Source organism: Hylobates moloch, unplaced genomic scaffold (genome assembly GCF_009828535.3).
Source record: "Hylobates moloch isolate HMO894 unplaced genomic scaffold, HMol_V3 SCAFFOLD_14, whole genome shotgun sequence".
In the NCBI taxonomy this organism is placed as follows: Eukaryota; Metazoa; Chordata; class Mammalia; order Primates; family Hylobatidae; genus Hylobates; species Hylobates moloch.
In genome coordinates, this window is record NW_026652289.1 from 95,484,518 (window position 1) to 95,499,480 (window position 14,963).

The 14,963-nt window shown below is 45.7% G+C and overlaps 1 long non-coding RNA gene across 1 annotated transcript; it reads left to right on the top strand.

The window, feature by feature from the left end:
• The first annotated feature begins 4,128 nt into the window (after positions 1 to 4,128).
• On the top strand, positions 4,129 to 13,371 carry LOC131381182 (uncharacterized). Its single transcript, XR_009209731.1, has 3 exons — positions 4,129 to 4,195; positions 9,610 to 9,909; positions 12,021 to 13,371. It is a non-coding gene; the product is annotated as an uncharacterized LOC131381182 (long non-coding RNA).
• Positions 13,372 to 14,963: the final 1,592 nt, after the last annotated feature.

A 14,963-nucleotide genomic window follows, 5' to 3' on the forward strand; every position in this document is an offset into this window, starting at 1 on the left:
AGAATGGCTAATAACTGAAGAGATGGTCCCTCTAAGGGGCAGATAAGTAGAGCTGATTCGATGGCAGGAGGCAGTGAGAGGGCAGAGAGGAGCCAACTTGAAGGGACACCTGACGACCAACTCACTTTTGGCTGCAATTGCATGTGTCCACGCATCAGTAAGAGGAAATGTCTTCTAGGAGCCTGAAAATCCCAGGCTGAGGATGATACATGGGACCTCATCCAAAGCAGCAAGTATAAAGGAAGAGGCAAGGTGCAGGATGCAGCGGGGTGTTCAAATGCAGAGAGGAGGGTGGTAATAGTGGTGATAATAGTGGTTTCAGCCTTTCCACGCTCACCAGTTGCAGCAAAAAAGTTCAGAAAGATAAGACCAGGGAGAAAAATAGAGGATCAGGGAGGAGGAAGTCATTAGAAACAACTGTGCTCTCAGGGCAATTTGGCTTAAATATTGACATTGTATTTAGTATTTTGCTAGTGATTTAAAAAATTAACATTTTTATTGTTTTTCTGGGTTGGAGGGTATACTGAGGGCTTGACAAATGTTGAGTTGAAGTTCTGGGCTGGCCCCACTCCCTGGTGCTAAATTTGCACAAGTGATGACCCTTATCTTGGGGGTGTTGTGGAAACCATTGCTTCCACTCCACTCATCTCTTTTTAGCCCCTAGCTAGTCAGTAAATCTTGACAAATTAAGTCCTCTTTACATGGCTTATGCTTCTCCCTACAGTGTCGCTAAGCTAATACGGCTGTAAAGTTTGGAAGGGAGCCAGCAATGCTTTCCAGAGGTAAAACTCTCTCCCTATTTTTTTCCAACCCAAGCCCACTCCCATGTCAAGTTAACCATGGTTTTAAGTGGATGGTAAGATTATGGGAAATGTTTATTTCCTTTAAGCTTTCTTCATTTTCCAAATATTAATTCCATAGCTAACTTTGTCTGTTTTAATGAAAGAAACGTAGGTTGCAGATTATTGGAGATTATTGAAGTTATTCTTAGAAAGTCTTCTGAGAGAATCCTCCTAAGCCATGAAATTCCCAGTGACTTGACCATGTCTCTGTGTCTCTTTCAAGAGAAAATCCTCAGCCTAATATTCAAGGTTTTTAATTTATTTTTTTAAAAGATGCATGACAAGAAACCCTACAAGGTGAGCTTTAAAAATGCGTTTCCAAACAGAACATTTGCCATCCATCCCCCACGTAATTGGGTCTCTTCCCTTTTTTTTTTTTTTTTTTTTTTTTGAGACAGGGTTTCACTCTTGTCACCCAGGCTGGAGTGCAGTGGCACAATCAGCTCACTGGAACCTCCGCCTCTCAGGTTCAAGCGATTCTCCTGCCTCAGCCTCCCGAGCAGCTGGGATTACAGGCGCCTGCCACCACGCCCAGCTAATTTTTGTATTTTTAGTAGAGACAAGGTTTCACCATATTGGCCAGGCTAGTCTCAAACTCCTGACCTCAAGTGATCCGCCCACCTCGGCCTCCCAAAGTGCTGGGATCACAGGCGTGATCCATCGCGCCCGGCCATGTCTCTTTCTTTCAATGTAGGATGTCACTCATGAGCATCAATTCTTCACTGCATTAAGGAATGTTTGATTTCGGAAAGTGCCTGCGTATAGAATTGTGAGGGTGTGGCCTATGTCTTAAGCCTTGGAGAAACTCAGCTAGCAGAGAAGAATGGAGAAAGTGGTCATAACGTTACGATTATCTCAAAACCAAATGCAGATAATATGACCTTGAGCACAAGGTGCCACAGAGACAGGGTTGCGGGATGATGGCGGTGATAGACAGGGACACAGGATGAAAAGGGCTTTGGGCCTAGTGAGACCCTGAGCAGAGGAGCCAGCTGGTACCATGAGATAATAAATTTGTGTGTGTGTTTTTGTTTATTTGTTTTGAGACGGAGTCTCGTTCTGTCGTCCAGGATGGAGTGCAATGGTGCAATCTCGGCTTACTGCAACCTCTGCCTCCTGGGTTCAAGCAATTCTCCTGCCTCAGCCTCCTGAGTAGCTGGAACTACAGGCATGCATCACCACGCTGGGCTAATTTTTGTATTTTTAGTAGAGACGGAGTTTCACTATGTTGGCCAGGCTGGTCTTGAACTCCTGACCTCAGGTGGTCCGCCCACCTTGGTCTCCCAAAGTGCTGGGGTTACAAGCATGAGCCACTGCGTGCCACCTTATATTGCTTTAAATTAATAAGCTTTGGTAATTACATAGCAACAGAAAACTAATACAGTGAGTAAAGAGGGAAGTAAATGTTGAGGACTGAAAGGATGCTACATCTAGGGCACTATGAGAAACTGGGAAGCAAAAAAGCACCCTGGCTGGCTGGAGTCATTCTGCCAGAGGTGTTGAAATACAGTCAAGCAAAGAAAACCTGCTCTCCTCCTTAGGAGAGCAGTACTTGAATCCCCCTGGCAGGGATTTAACCCAAAGTCTCCTTTACAAGAGGAGTGCTCAGGTGAGTGGTGCCGGCTATGGCTCCGTGACTTCTACCCAAGAAAAGCTTGGTAGGGAGAGTGGAATCAAGACAGAGGTGAGGTGTACACACTTGGGTACACACAAGCACTGCCATTTTGTGGTGCATTCCCAGTTCTTTCAAAATATTGGAGAAATAAAAGCACAGCCCGTTTATTTTTCCTCCAAAAGAGCCAATATTTGGGTTTTCTTTCTTCTTTTTAACATTTTTGGAAGGGTCACAGCAGTTTTGTTTTTTTTTTTTCGAAAAACTGGTGAATCATTTTAATGTTTAAATCATAAAGGATTCAGAGGGACTATTTCTTTAATGTTGGAAATAATTGGAAGTTATATAATTTGCACAGGAAGAACAAATAGCTTTAAAAAAAACCCTTTATCTCCTTTTCTTGCACCATCTCAAGGGCCCTAAATGCCCACTGGAAACATTTTTAATGACAAAGTTACCTTTATGAAATTGCAAAGTTCTAGTAAATCGAATAATAGAATATTAAGTACCTATTCTGTGAAAAAGCATGGCACTGTACCACAATGATGTCTATAACACAGAAGCAAGTTACAGACATAGAAAGACAATTAACAATACAGGATAATCGTACGTGGCACAAGGAGTCCAGACAATCAAAGGTGGAATTGCTAAGGAGGAGGGAAATTATCTAGAGTCCAGGCAACCAGACTTAAGCCCTTCTTGGAAGGAAGGATGACTGTCATCAGTGGTGAGGAATGAGAAGAAGAGAACTGAAAAGGCATGGGTAAAGTTGGGAAGATCAGAAGGGTCTAGACATATTGATGTACCAATAACAAGTAAACCAGATAATAGTAAACCAGAGATAATAAGTAAGCCAGGTGGTATTCACAACAGGAAGTAGGGGAGATGTTTGGAAAAGCAATCAGTGGTGGAAGTTTTGATCACTGAGTCTAGACCTTTCCAACGTGCAATGGAAAGCCACTGGAGGCTTTTGGAGCCAACGAAAGCACATGTGCCATGAAGATCCATGTTTGGTAGTGTTTGGTTTTGTTTGGATTGGTGGCAGGGAGCCTGGTGAGAGTTTATGGCACTGATGAGGACCTAGCCAGGGCAGTGGCAGTGGAAAGGGGAGGAGAAGGTGGCATGCAAACCACAATATACAGAGAAATCAAAAGGACGTGATGCCACCGTAGAAAATCTACTGAAGTCATGAGGCTTCAAAGGCTTTGGCTGAGACCTTGCTTCCTTGAGGGGGAACAAGTGGTCTCAGGCAATCTTCCTTCTCTTCGCAGAAGAATATAATTGTAGTGTTCTTACTCTAACATTCTTACAGAATTAGCTCCTGACTAACTGAGAATGTCAGAGATTTAAAAAATTAGTCATGTCTGGCACAGAGCATGGTAGTGCTGTGAAAGAGCTGCCCGGAGCAAGTATGAGACAACTTTTAAAGATGCTCTTTGGGTGCAGGTTGGTGCCAAAAGTGCTGCTCGAGCTGTGAGATTCCATGGGCTGCCATATACCATCACCTTTGGTTCCCGGCTAAGTTGTCAACTTCTGGGTTTGCCTCAATTTCCTTCTCATGGAAATAGGGCCTCAAAAGAGGAGCACCCTGAGAAATGTATGTGATTAGCCCTAATGCCAGTCTCATTTTCCCCCACCCAACCATTTGACATTGTTCTTGCCTCCTTCCTGCAGCAGTTGTGAAACTGAGCCATCAACTGTGCCTGGAGATCAGTGAAATGAAGGACTGGAGACACTAAAGGTAAGAGTTAACATTTATTGAGCATCTACAGTATACCAAGCCCTCTTCTAGAAACAAATGAACACAAAGTTCTTGGCACAGTGCCTGGCACAGTCAGGCTCCATCAAGTTTCATTTCCTTTCTCCCTGCTATTAAATGAGAAAGAGGGCCTGAGGAGGTGGGAGTAAAGGAGCCAGAAAGGGAAGGTAGGAGACTGGCAAGAAGAAGCCCTGGCTGCTCTGGGATGCAACATGCAGGTTCCCCCAACCCTCCTGGAGAAGGAGGAGAAGCTGCCCCTTACTGACCACTCAGGAAGGAGAGAAGCCTCCCATGTCAACGCCCCCAGCTCTCTCTGGGTCAGAGCCAGCAATGAGGACAGGTGGGAGAGTAGAAGGAATGATTCTTCTCCCTTAGGCTACCTCTGATCCCTACCAAGTCAGTCCTCTGTCCCCAACTTACCCTCCTGGTCAGAGGAAAATGTCCTGGGAAATAATCCTTGCCTTCCCTTGTTTTTTCTTCCTTTGTTTCATAATTAGTTTCTGCATCATTTTAGTTTTTTTAAAGAGGGGAATAAGCACTTGATTGAATTATACCCCAGGAAGGTATAGGTCTGAAGAACCTGGGATCTGGCTTCCCAGTGGGCATCTTCCTCTCTTGTGAGCCCCCAGACTCTGCTATCAGTGGTAAGATCTCCTTTCCCTAAACTCCTCCCCAGTATGGCTCACATATCACTTAGAAGACTGCTGGGGCTCTAGTGGTATGAAGAGGTACATATTCAGACCCCAAAGTCTTAGAGGCTGGCGCAGTAATCATCCTGCATGACATAAAGGTGAATGCTCTTACAATGAATGGAAAAATAGAAATTCTCGGTCGAGCAATAGAAACTATATAAAAGAAGAACCAAATGGCAATACTAGAACTGAGAAACACAATATCTGAAATAAATTCACTGGATGGGCCCAATAGCAGAATGCAAATGACAGAGGTAATGTCAGTAGACTAGAAGGTAGATCAGCAGAAATTATCCAATCTGAAAGATAGAAAAGGTGTTTGAAAAATAATGAATAAAGCCTCGGGGATCTGTGGAACAATACCAAGTGGTCTAATGTTCATGTCGTTGGAATCCTTAAAGGCAAGGAGAAAGAGATTGTTACAGAAAAAAATACTTGAAAAAACAATGGCTGAAAACTTCCCAGATTGGATGACTGACATAAATTTAAGATTCGAGTAGCTCGTTAAACCTCTAACAGGATAAATGTAAACAGAACTGAATGTCCCACAACTCCCTACCTTCCTACCCGCCAGTGCCCTCCTCCTCACTTATCTGGACTCTGAAAGCATCTGAGCTTTTGACCCTGGGGTAAGGGAAGGAGCATATGAATAGGAGTCAGACCTCTGGGGATTTTAACCCTGGCTCACAGACATGTATGAGAGCTGAACAAAACCAGTCTTTCTGCCTGGGCCTCAGTTCCTCACCTGAAAAAAATCTCAGGGTTGAACTAGACAGTCTTCTAAGTCCCTTCAGCTCTAAAATATCACCCTTTATGAACTCTTATGTGAACTTTTTCTGTTCAAAAATAATACTATATATCAAACCCTAATGCTATGAAACAGAAAACTGCTTTTCTGCCAAGAGTCTTTTCAATCCTTATAATGGTACAAGTAACTGAAATGAAGATGGTCACAGAACAGAACCAAAAATGGAGTTCATAGCAACGAGAATGGAAGTCAGCTTTCCCAGCAGCTTCCGGCGGAGCCCTGCAAGCACCATGGGAAGCCTGGAATTCATTGGAAAGGACAGGAAGCTCTGTAGAAAACTTTTCATTTTCAATAAATGCATTTCCAATTTCATCATGTTTTCCAGATGCTAAGGCACAGAATATAATGCCCCATTGCCTTGGACTCTGAGTTTGGCGTCCAGTCTGTCAGACTATGTTAGCTCACCCGTATGTGTAAACACGTTAACAAGCACCGTTTGCATAGCATTTTACAGTTTACAGAGTAGCTCCACATGCATTACATCATTTCATCCTCCCAACCTCTGAGGTTGCAATCATCTGTTTCCTCAGAAGAAACAGTCTGAGAGAAGTGGAGGTTTTCCTCCAGACCATCCAGCCCTAGCTTCTCTGGCTTCCAAATTTGTCCTCTTTCCCATCACCAAGAACCAGAGTCCTGGGTAATGCCAGAGCCACACTGTGAGTGCCAGCCTTTGGGCCAGGGGCCGATTATCCCACATTTGTAGAACAGGCTGGAGAAGATTCAGATCTTCTCAGCTCGTTTCTCCAGATAGAAACATGTTGCTGAGAGCTGGCTCCAAGACCCTTCTCTCCCGCTTCCATTCCCTCCTTTGCCCTGAGGCAGATGGCTGGGCTTGGAGAGGCTCTCTGGCGTTAGACACAGCAAGTTTTTCTTTCCCACACCCCATATACGATGGCTCTTTTGAAAATATCTTTCCTCCCCTCCCTCCATCTGCTTGTGAGGGTGCAGGGCTTTAACTCAAGCAGACTTGTGGATGGATGGGACTCCTTCAGGTTTCACCATTGACTGGCCTTGAAGAGCTTTGTGGCTTGGCCCCCACTTGCTCTCCTCTCTGCCAAGGCGTTGTAGTTCCCCTCCCACTCTTGCACCTTCATGTGGCCCCCACTCTGCCCTGGTGTGCTGGAGCTCATTCTTCCCTCCCTTCGTGAGCCATTTTCAGCTCATTTTTTTGGCATATTGCCTCTTCACTTTCAAGAAAAAATACAAAGTAGTCTCTGTGAGTGTGACGATTCTGAGTCATTGCATGCTGTCATCATTCTAGAACAAAAAGATGTCAAAAGGTGGGTGGATTGATTTAATCTGCAAGGGAATAGGCCTTCTCTTCTTTGTTTTACCCTTGATGACTCATTCAACCTGAATCAAAGCTGAGTAGTCTTGGCCTTCAGATAGGAGGCTGGGGTGGTGGGGAGCAGAGTAGAGGCACCACCTAAACTGGGATTATAGGCCTGAACCTTAGGAGCCATGTTCTTATGTCATGGAGCCTGCAGAAGGGTCTGAGAAAATAGAGAGGTAGCATGCGGAGCCCTTGCTCATGTTTGGACCTCGGTTTTCTCATCTATAAAAAACTCAAGGCCAGGCTCATGCCTGTAATCCCAGCACTTTGAGAGGCTGAGGCGGGGGGATCACTTGAGGTCAGGAGTTCAAGACCAGCCTGGCCAACATGGTGAAATCCCATCTCTGCTAAAAATACAAAAATTAGCTGGGCATGGTGGCGGACACCTATAATCCTAGCTACTCAGGAGGCCGAGGCAGGAGAATCACTTGAACCCGGGAGGCGGAGGTTGCAGTGAGCTGAGATCATACCACTGCAGTCCAGCCTGGGCGACAGAGTGAGACTCTATCTCAAAACGAACAAACAAAAAACCTCAAAAAGATCACACAAGAGCAGGTTGGGAAAGGGCTGGGGTGCGTGGTCTCAGTGTAAATATTTCCCTGACTCACTGTGCTTTCCTACCTAGGAATTGGAACCTTGATTCAAGAAAGGAGGTTCAACCCTCACCTGGCTTAGGAACCTGGAGAGATGGAGAGAACAGGCTTTGCTGTCAGACAGACTTAGGTTTGGATACTCCCTCTGCTCCTTCCTCACTGTGTGACCCTAGAATAATTACCCAACATCTCTGAGTGTCAGTTTTGAGAGGGTGAGTAATTATTCTAGGGTCACACAGCCAGGAAGGAGCAGAGGGAATATCCAAACCTAAGTCTTCCACGGCCTTGGATTCATGTAGTCTCCGTGATGGGTTTGCTGGCCTCACTCACCAGTGCGGCCTATGAGGCAGGACTCTGCAGGAGCCTAGAAGTAGTGAAGCAGCACCCTGGGACAGCAGCTCTCAACATGGGGACTGGACCACAGCAGGAGGCCTATGAGAATAAAAGTATTGATTTTGGGAAAGAGGGACTTTTTGTCTTTATCATGGTGGAAGCCAGTATCTGTGGGGTCTCAGGCATGTTGGGCTGTTTAGTGGTCCACAGACCCCCTGAGGTTCCTACACAGGTGGCCCGGGGGTCCATGAAGAGCTCTGTGCCATTCTGGGAGAGTGATGAGATTCATCTCTGTAGTCCCTCCTTTCAATAAGAGTTTTAGTAACACCCCCTGGAGAGTCAGTTCTTTGGGACTCTCCCAAGAAAACCATGACCAAATCATGCTAAACAAATCACACACTGTTCTGCCTTTAAACTCTAACCTGCGTCATTGTTTAGCCTGGAATGTCCTCTCTACCCACCAAAATCCTACCCATATCGGAGACCCAGCTCCAATTCTAACTCTTCTAGAAAGTCCTTCAAAATCTCTCCAGCCCACTGCAATTTTTCCTTGCTCAAAACACATGGTCATGCCACCATTTTCTTCCTGGAGAATGGCTATTGCTTTTGTTTGTCAGCCTCTGTCTTTGCTTCTTCATAAATGTTGGTTTCCTCCATCTTCCTCGTTTCCTACTTCCGACCCAGTCACCAAACCTGTTGGTTGTACCTCTTAAAGATGTCTCAAATTCCTCAACCTCTCTGCACGTCTCTGGGCTGTTTCCTGGTTCAAGCCACCATCCCTGGCAACAGCTCCTAATTGACCTCTCTGAATCTGATCCTGCTTGCTTTCATCCACTCTCTATGCTGAGGCCAGAGGACTCTAACATACAAATCTGCTGCTTCAAGCCCTTTATCTCACTGGCCTTGAGATAACACAGAAACTCTCCAACAGGCTTTTCAAAGTCCTTCACTTACGGGCCCCTGCCTACCTTGCTGGTTGTGTTTCTCAACACTCCCCACCTTCACCACCACCGTCACCCAGGCGTGCCGCAGTCTGGTCAGAAGGTTATGCGTGCTCCTGCACATCCTCTCCATGGGGAGTGCTCTTCTGTCCCAACTGCCACACCCCTCATGGTGCATGCTTAGCTCACACATACTCAGTCTTCGGGTTTCCACTGTGATGATATCTCACCCACTCAGCCTTGCCCACCCCGCCCCAGTCTACACCCAGAGTACCCCCTCCCCTCCCCATCACTGCAATCGTCATTCCATTTTATAGTTGCTTGTTCACTTGCCTCTGTCCTTCACTAGACTACAAGCAATTTTAGAGCAAGAACCATATCTGCACAGTTTACTGTTGTATACCCAGTTATATGGTTCTTGCTCTAAACCCAGTGCCAGGCTCAGTGTCTGCTGCTAGTAGAGGCTCAAGAAATAATTCTTGAATAAATGAATGAAAAGTAGAATGAACCTATACATCCAGGCCCTCGAGGGCAGTGACCATTCCTCACGCTTCGCTGGATCTCCCTTCAGTGCCTAATTCAGGGCCCTGCAGATTCTGGGTGCCAAGGAAAGGAAGTGATTGTTTGCTCTTAGCAAAAAGTCCTCGTCATTTTAATAGCATGCTCCTCTATTTCTTCATGTTTCCCTCTCTTCAGATGGAAAGTTTTTGAACTATGTGCTGGCAGGAATGTGGCTGACAACACAGTGACCTGGATCTGCCTCCAGGGGTGCTGGCAGAGCAGGGCTCTCACGCGGGGTTAGGAGATGCACGGAATTCAAGGCCTCCCAGTGACAGTTAGCAGAACCGGAACAGGCTGCTCATCGAGGAAAAAGCCCTGATGGAGTCCAGGAACTCAAGTCCCAGTTCTGGTTCCTTCACCGTTCGGCTGTGCCATCATGGACACATCACTCAGCCTCACTGGAGTTCAGTTTCCTCAGTAGTAAAATGTGGTAAGGTAAGGGGAAGGGCCAATACTTTATCTTCACTTACAATTCTGAGTTATTATTCTATGAAAAAAATATGTTGGCTGGGCATGGTGGCTCATGTCTGTAATCCTAGCACTTTGGGAGTCTGAGACAGGAGGAATTCTTGAGCCAGGAGTTCAAGACCAGCCTGGGCAACATAGCAAGACCCTGTCTCTACAAAAAAAAAAAAAAAAAAAAAACATGTCACCATATTTCCACTAGAGATGAAGAAAAATTGGGCTGTTTTCAACCTAAAAGTCAGGACAATTAACTTACCTAAATGAGTTAAGTGTTTTGTAATAATAATCTCATATATTAGACAGGGCTTTAAACTTCTTAGTGAGTTTTTATATTTTTGGTTCTTTCAGTAGCTGTGGCAGAGGCACTGTATGGGTTGCCAATATCTGTTCTCCCAGCCTCCCCTACCAATTTTATTAGAAATGGCAATATGGCCAGGCATGGTGGCTCACCCCTGTAATCCCAACTCTTTGGAAGGCCAAAGTGGGTGCATTGCTTGAGCCCAGGAGTTGGAGAGCAGCCTGGGCAACATGAGGAGACCTCTGTCTCTTAAAAAAAAAAAAAAAAAAAAGAAAAGGAAAGAAAGAAAGAAGGAATGGCAATATGCACAGTTAAAAACTATATTCCCCAGCCTCTCTTGCAGCTAGATATGACCATGTGACTAAGTTCTAGCCAAAAAGCTATAAGCAGAAGTGTCACGTGCAGCATTTAGGAAGCCTCCCTCAAGGAAGAGAATGCATGCTTTGCCCTCTTCGTCCTTTGCTGGCTGAATGAGAATAAGAAGTCTGAAACCCAGGCAGCCATATGGGACTATGAGGTAAGGTGCCAAGAGTGCTGTTGTGGCGAGACCGAGGGAGCATGGGTCCCCAACACGAGGAGCCACCTTCCCAGTCCTGGGCTTCCCTCCTTTTAGGATTCTTTTGGCATAAGAGAAAAATCACTTCTGGTTTTTTTTGTTTGTTTTTTTGACAGAATCTCACTCTATCGCCCAGGCAGGAGTGCGATGGCGCATTCTCGGCTCACTGCCAGCTCTGCTTTCCAGGTTCACGCCATTCTCCTGTCTCAGCCTCCCGAGTAGCTGGGACTACAGGCATCCACCACCGCGCCCGGCTAATTTTTTTTTTTTTTTTGTATTTTTAGTAGAGACAGGGTTTCACCATGTTAGCCAGGATGGTCTTGATCTCCTGACCTCGTGATCCGCCTGCCTCGGCCTCCCAAAGTGCTGGGATTACAAGCAGGAGCCACCGTGCCCAGCAAGAGAAAAATCACTTCTAATTTGCTAAATAACTATTATTTTTGTTTTCCTGCCCCCAACCTAATCCTAACTGAGAAAATAATGATCCGCTTTATGCAAGCCCCTGTGCTAGATGCTGCAGGGGATGCAAATGTATATGGGCTTGAGATACACAGAGACCTGGGCAAGAACATTCACCCCCACACAGAATGCAATAACATTCTGTCTAGGGGTGAAAGAAGTGCCCAGAAGAGTTTGATATGGCAGAATCATGTGGGCATGAAGAAGACTCATGGGAGATGTGGTGAGGGAATATGATGGAAGGTTCTTGAATGCCAGGCTAATGAGGCTGGAGTACATCCTGTGACAGAGCAGATAATCTTGTTCCAGTGTACAAATGAAGAGGCCCAGACCTCATAGGTTGAAGGACTTGTCCAAGGTCACCCAGCCAGGGAGTGGCAGAGCCCATTTCAATTCTCCTGACACTTGGTCCAGTGCTATCCTTCAATTCTGTGCTCTTTGAGAGAATCTGGGGCAGATGGAGTATAAGGATTTCACACTTTGACACAGCCAGGGAACAGGACTGTATCTCCCCACCCCCATCACACCCCAACGTGTTCAAGAGGGGGCTGTGGGTGTTGCTAGAAGTGTAGGATCTGGACCTATCCTTAACTCAGAGCACCCTCCCTGGGCCTCCCGTGTAGCTCCCCTCACAAGGCTGTCATAGCCAGGGTGCTATCCCACTGTGTAATAAGTACCAATGTGTGTAGCACAGTGCTGGGTGCTTTATGTACATGATCTAATTTACTGCCCTCAACAGTCTAAAAATTAAAAAAAAAAATTTTACAGGTGAAGATGAAGAAACTGAGGATCTAAGAAATAAAGCCACTTCCTCAAAGCCACTCAGCTGATAGCAAAGTGGAGATGCAAAGCCATGTTTGTTCAGCTCCAAAGACAAGTTCCAACAACCACATTCTAACATCTTCCTGATCCTTGCCAAAGCATAGAACAGTCTCCTGTCCCTACTCAGACTCCAAGGACTTACCTGGTTTGATAGGCTGACCAGTGCCAGGGACCTCCTGTCAGGCTCCAGTTGGTCACGTTCTACCTGGAGCCAGGAGCCAGTTTCCCATCACATCACTCATGCCCCACCCATGACCCCACATGGGTCAGGGATCTCCTGGAGAGGGGGCAGGCCCCTGCCTTCTGTGACCTCAATCTTCCTGGGACTATTAGTCTTGGTTGGTCATGGGGCAGGGGTGTCAGAGTTTTCCCAATCTAGTTTCTAGAGTTCACAGATTCCAGAGGGCTGTTTCCTGGGATCAAGGACACTTTGTTTTTTGTGTCCTGACTGTGGCTGTCATGGTTAGAATGCATTCATTATGAATCAAGCTGACATTCTTTCAGGAAACAACTGGTCATTAGAACAGAATCTTCTCTCATTACCAGCATTTGGAAAGTTGAGTTTCATTTTGTCGGTCATTCAATGTGAATCTTTCCAATAATGTGGTATGTCCAGCATTCCAGCATGAACCACATATTTCCCCAAGCTGACCATACAGCTTTCTTCTGGAACTTTCACAGGAGACACCCTGAGATGTAGCCTGCAGAGCTGAAGGCGACAGATGAACCTCAGCCCCTCTGCATTCATTGCGCAACTATGAGGGGACAAGCACTTTGCCCTCAGTTGTCATCAGCCCACACTATTCCTGTCTGGCACAGCCTCCCTTCCCGTTGGCCAAACTCTCACCATTCCTTTTCAAGCTCCGCCTAAGTGTCTCACCCCTACACCCTTTCCCTTAATCAGGCTGAAGTTGGAATGTGTTCACCCAATTTTATTATAACTAAATATATTCAGCTTAGCCCAAGCTTTAGCAGATTTTAATAGTTATTAATGGAATATTCATCTATTTCCCTATACACACTGTAATCAACAGTCCCATTCTCAAATGCACTACTTAAAGTGTCTGAAGTTCAGACATTTTAAGTAATTTAAATTCATGACAAAGTTTTCTGAAGATATAAGCAGATCCTGTTAGATACAGATGCACATACAATTCTTATGAACACTTTCATGTTCACTGTAGCATGATCAAAATATCTGACCAGAGCCTGTCACTGCACCATGTAGACATTCTTACAAACAGCTCTTATCTAATCCTCATAAGCCATCACGTGTCACCCATAAGGGACAATTAAACCACGGATCCACATGATTACTGTAGGCTTGCTTCTTCATTGGCTGCAGGAATCTCATGAAAATCATGTCTTCATATATAGCAAACCTTTGGGCTTATGCATCCTTCTAGGAAGAATAAGCAGTTAATGGGCATGAAAGGCCTTTGAACCCTATGTAGCCCTGTACGTGTGCAAGCTGCTCTTTTAAGTGGACAGCAAAAGCCAGTGGCAGAAGTCAGGCTGGGCTCCAGACCCAGCTCTACCTTAATAGTCAGGTGATCTCAATCAGATCATTTGTATTCTCTGAACCTCAGGTTTCTTGTCTGCCAATGGAAATTATAATAATGCCTGCCCTACTGTGAAGTTCAGATGAGCTCATGGATGTGAACACATTTTGAGGGTCACAGAGCGACACTTGAATGCCAGCCATCATTTGTTCACGTATATTAACTCTTAGTTTCCACAACACTAGGAGATAGATATCATCCCCTCCTTTCACAGATGTGGAGACTCCAGTGAGTAGACCCTTGAGGATCTGACCTTCCGACTCAAATCTCTCCATCCAATGCTCTTCCCCTCTGTGCTCAGGCACCATCCTCGGCTCCCGTCCCTGCTCACAGCTGCATCATATGCATACTGTGAGCATCACATCGTATAGTCTTACCTTAAGTCTGGGGTCCAATCAGTTGTCAAGAGCCACACGCTGGGAAGACAGAGATCAAGGAAAACCAGCCAAGCTCCTCCCAATATAAGGATGTTTGCCAAGTTCCAGGGAGCACCTGCTACCCCCAGCCCTGGGTGAAGTAAGCACTGGAGAGAACAGACAGGATACAATGGCATTGCCCTGAGAAGGCTTTTCATCTGGCTGAGGCAAGGACTTAGAGACACAGGTAAGCAACAGTCAAGTACAAAACAGCACATGGTTAGGTGCCAGGTGAGTAAGGAGGCGAGATGGACATTTCAGGTGCTCTATGTAAAGACACTGGTAATTTCTGAAGCTCCTTGTGGCCCCAAGAGGCCCAAAAGCTGCCTCAATCTGCGAAGACACCAAATCTGTATCATCTCTCCTCTTTCCTTAACCCCACTTCTCAGGTCCTCCTCTCAGCCCAAAGCTCTGCCTTATCCTCTTCCCCTCTAACCCAGTGCTGTCCAATGGAGATAGAATGTGAGACATTAAGTAATCTTAAATTTTGTAACACACATATTAAAAAGAGAAACAGGTGAAATTAATCTTAATAATATATTTAATTCAACCCAGTATATTCTAAATAAAATTATTTCGTCATGTAATCAATATTTTAAAAATGATTGAGAATTGCACTTTCTTCACATCAAGCCTTCAAAATCTGGTGTGTGTTTTATCCTTAGAGCACATCTCAATTCAGACCAGCCACACTCCAGTGCTCCACAGCCACCTGTGGCTCATGGCCTGTACTGGACAGTGCAGCTGGAAACCAATGGGTGGGTTCTCTCCACTCTGTGCCTCCAACCCATTCCTGTCTCCCCACTCCAGCCCGCTTACTTCATCCAGGGCCTTGCTGTCTCTTGCCCACACCCAAGCTACAGCCTTTGAACTTCCCAACCACCCTGCACACTCCTGGCCAAACCCCCCAT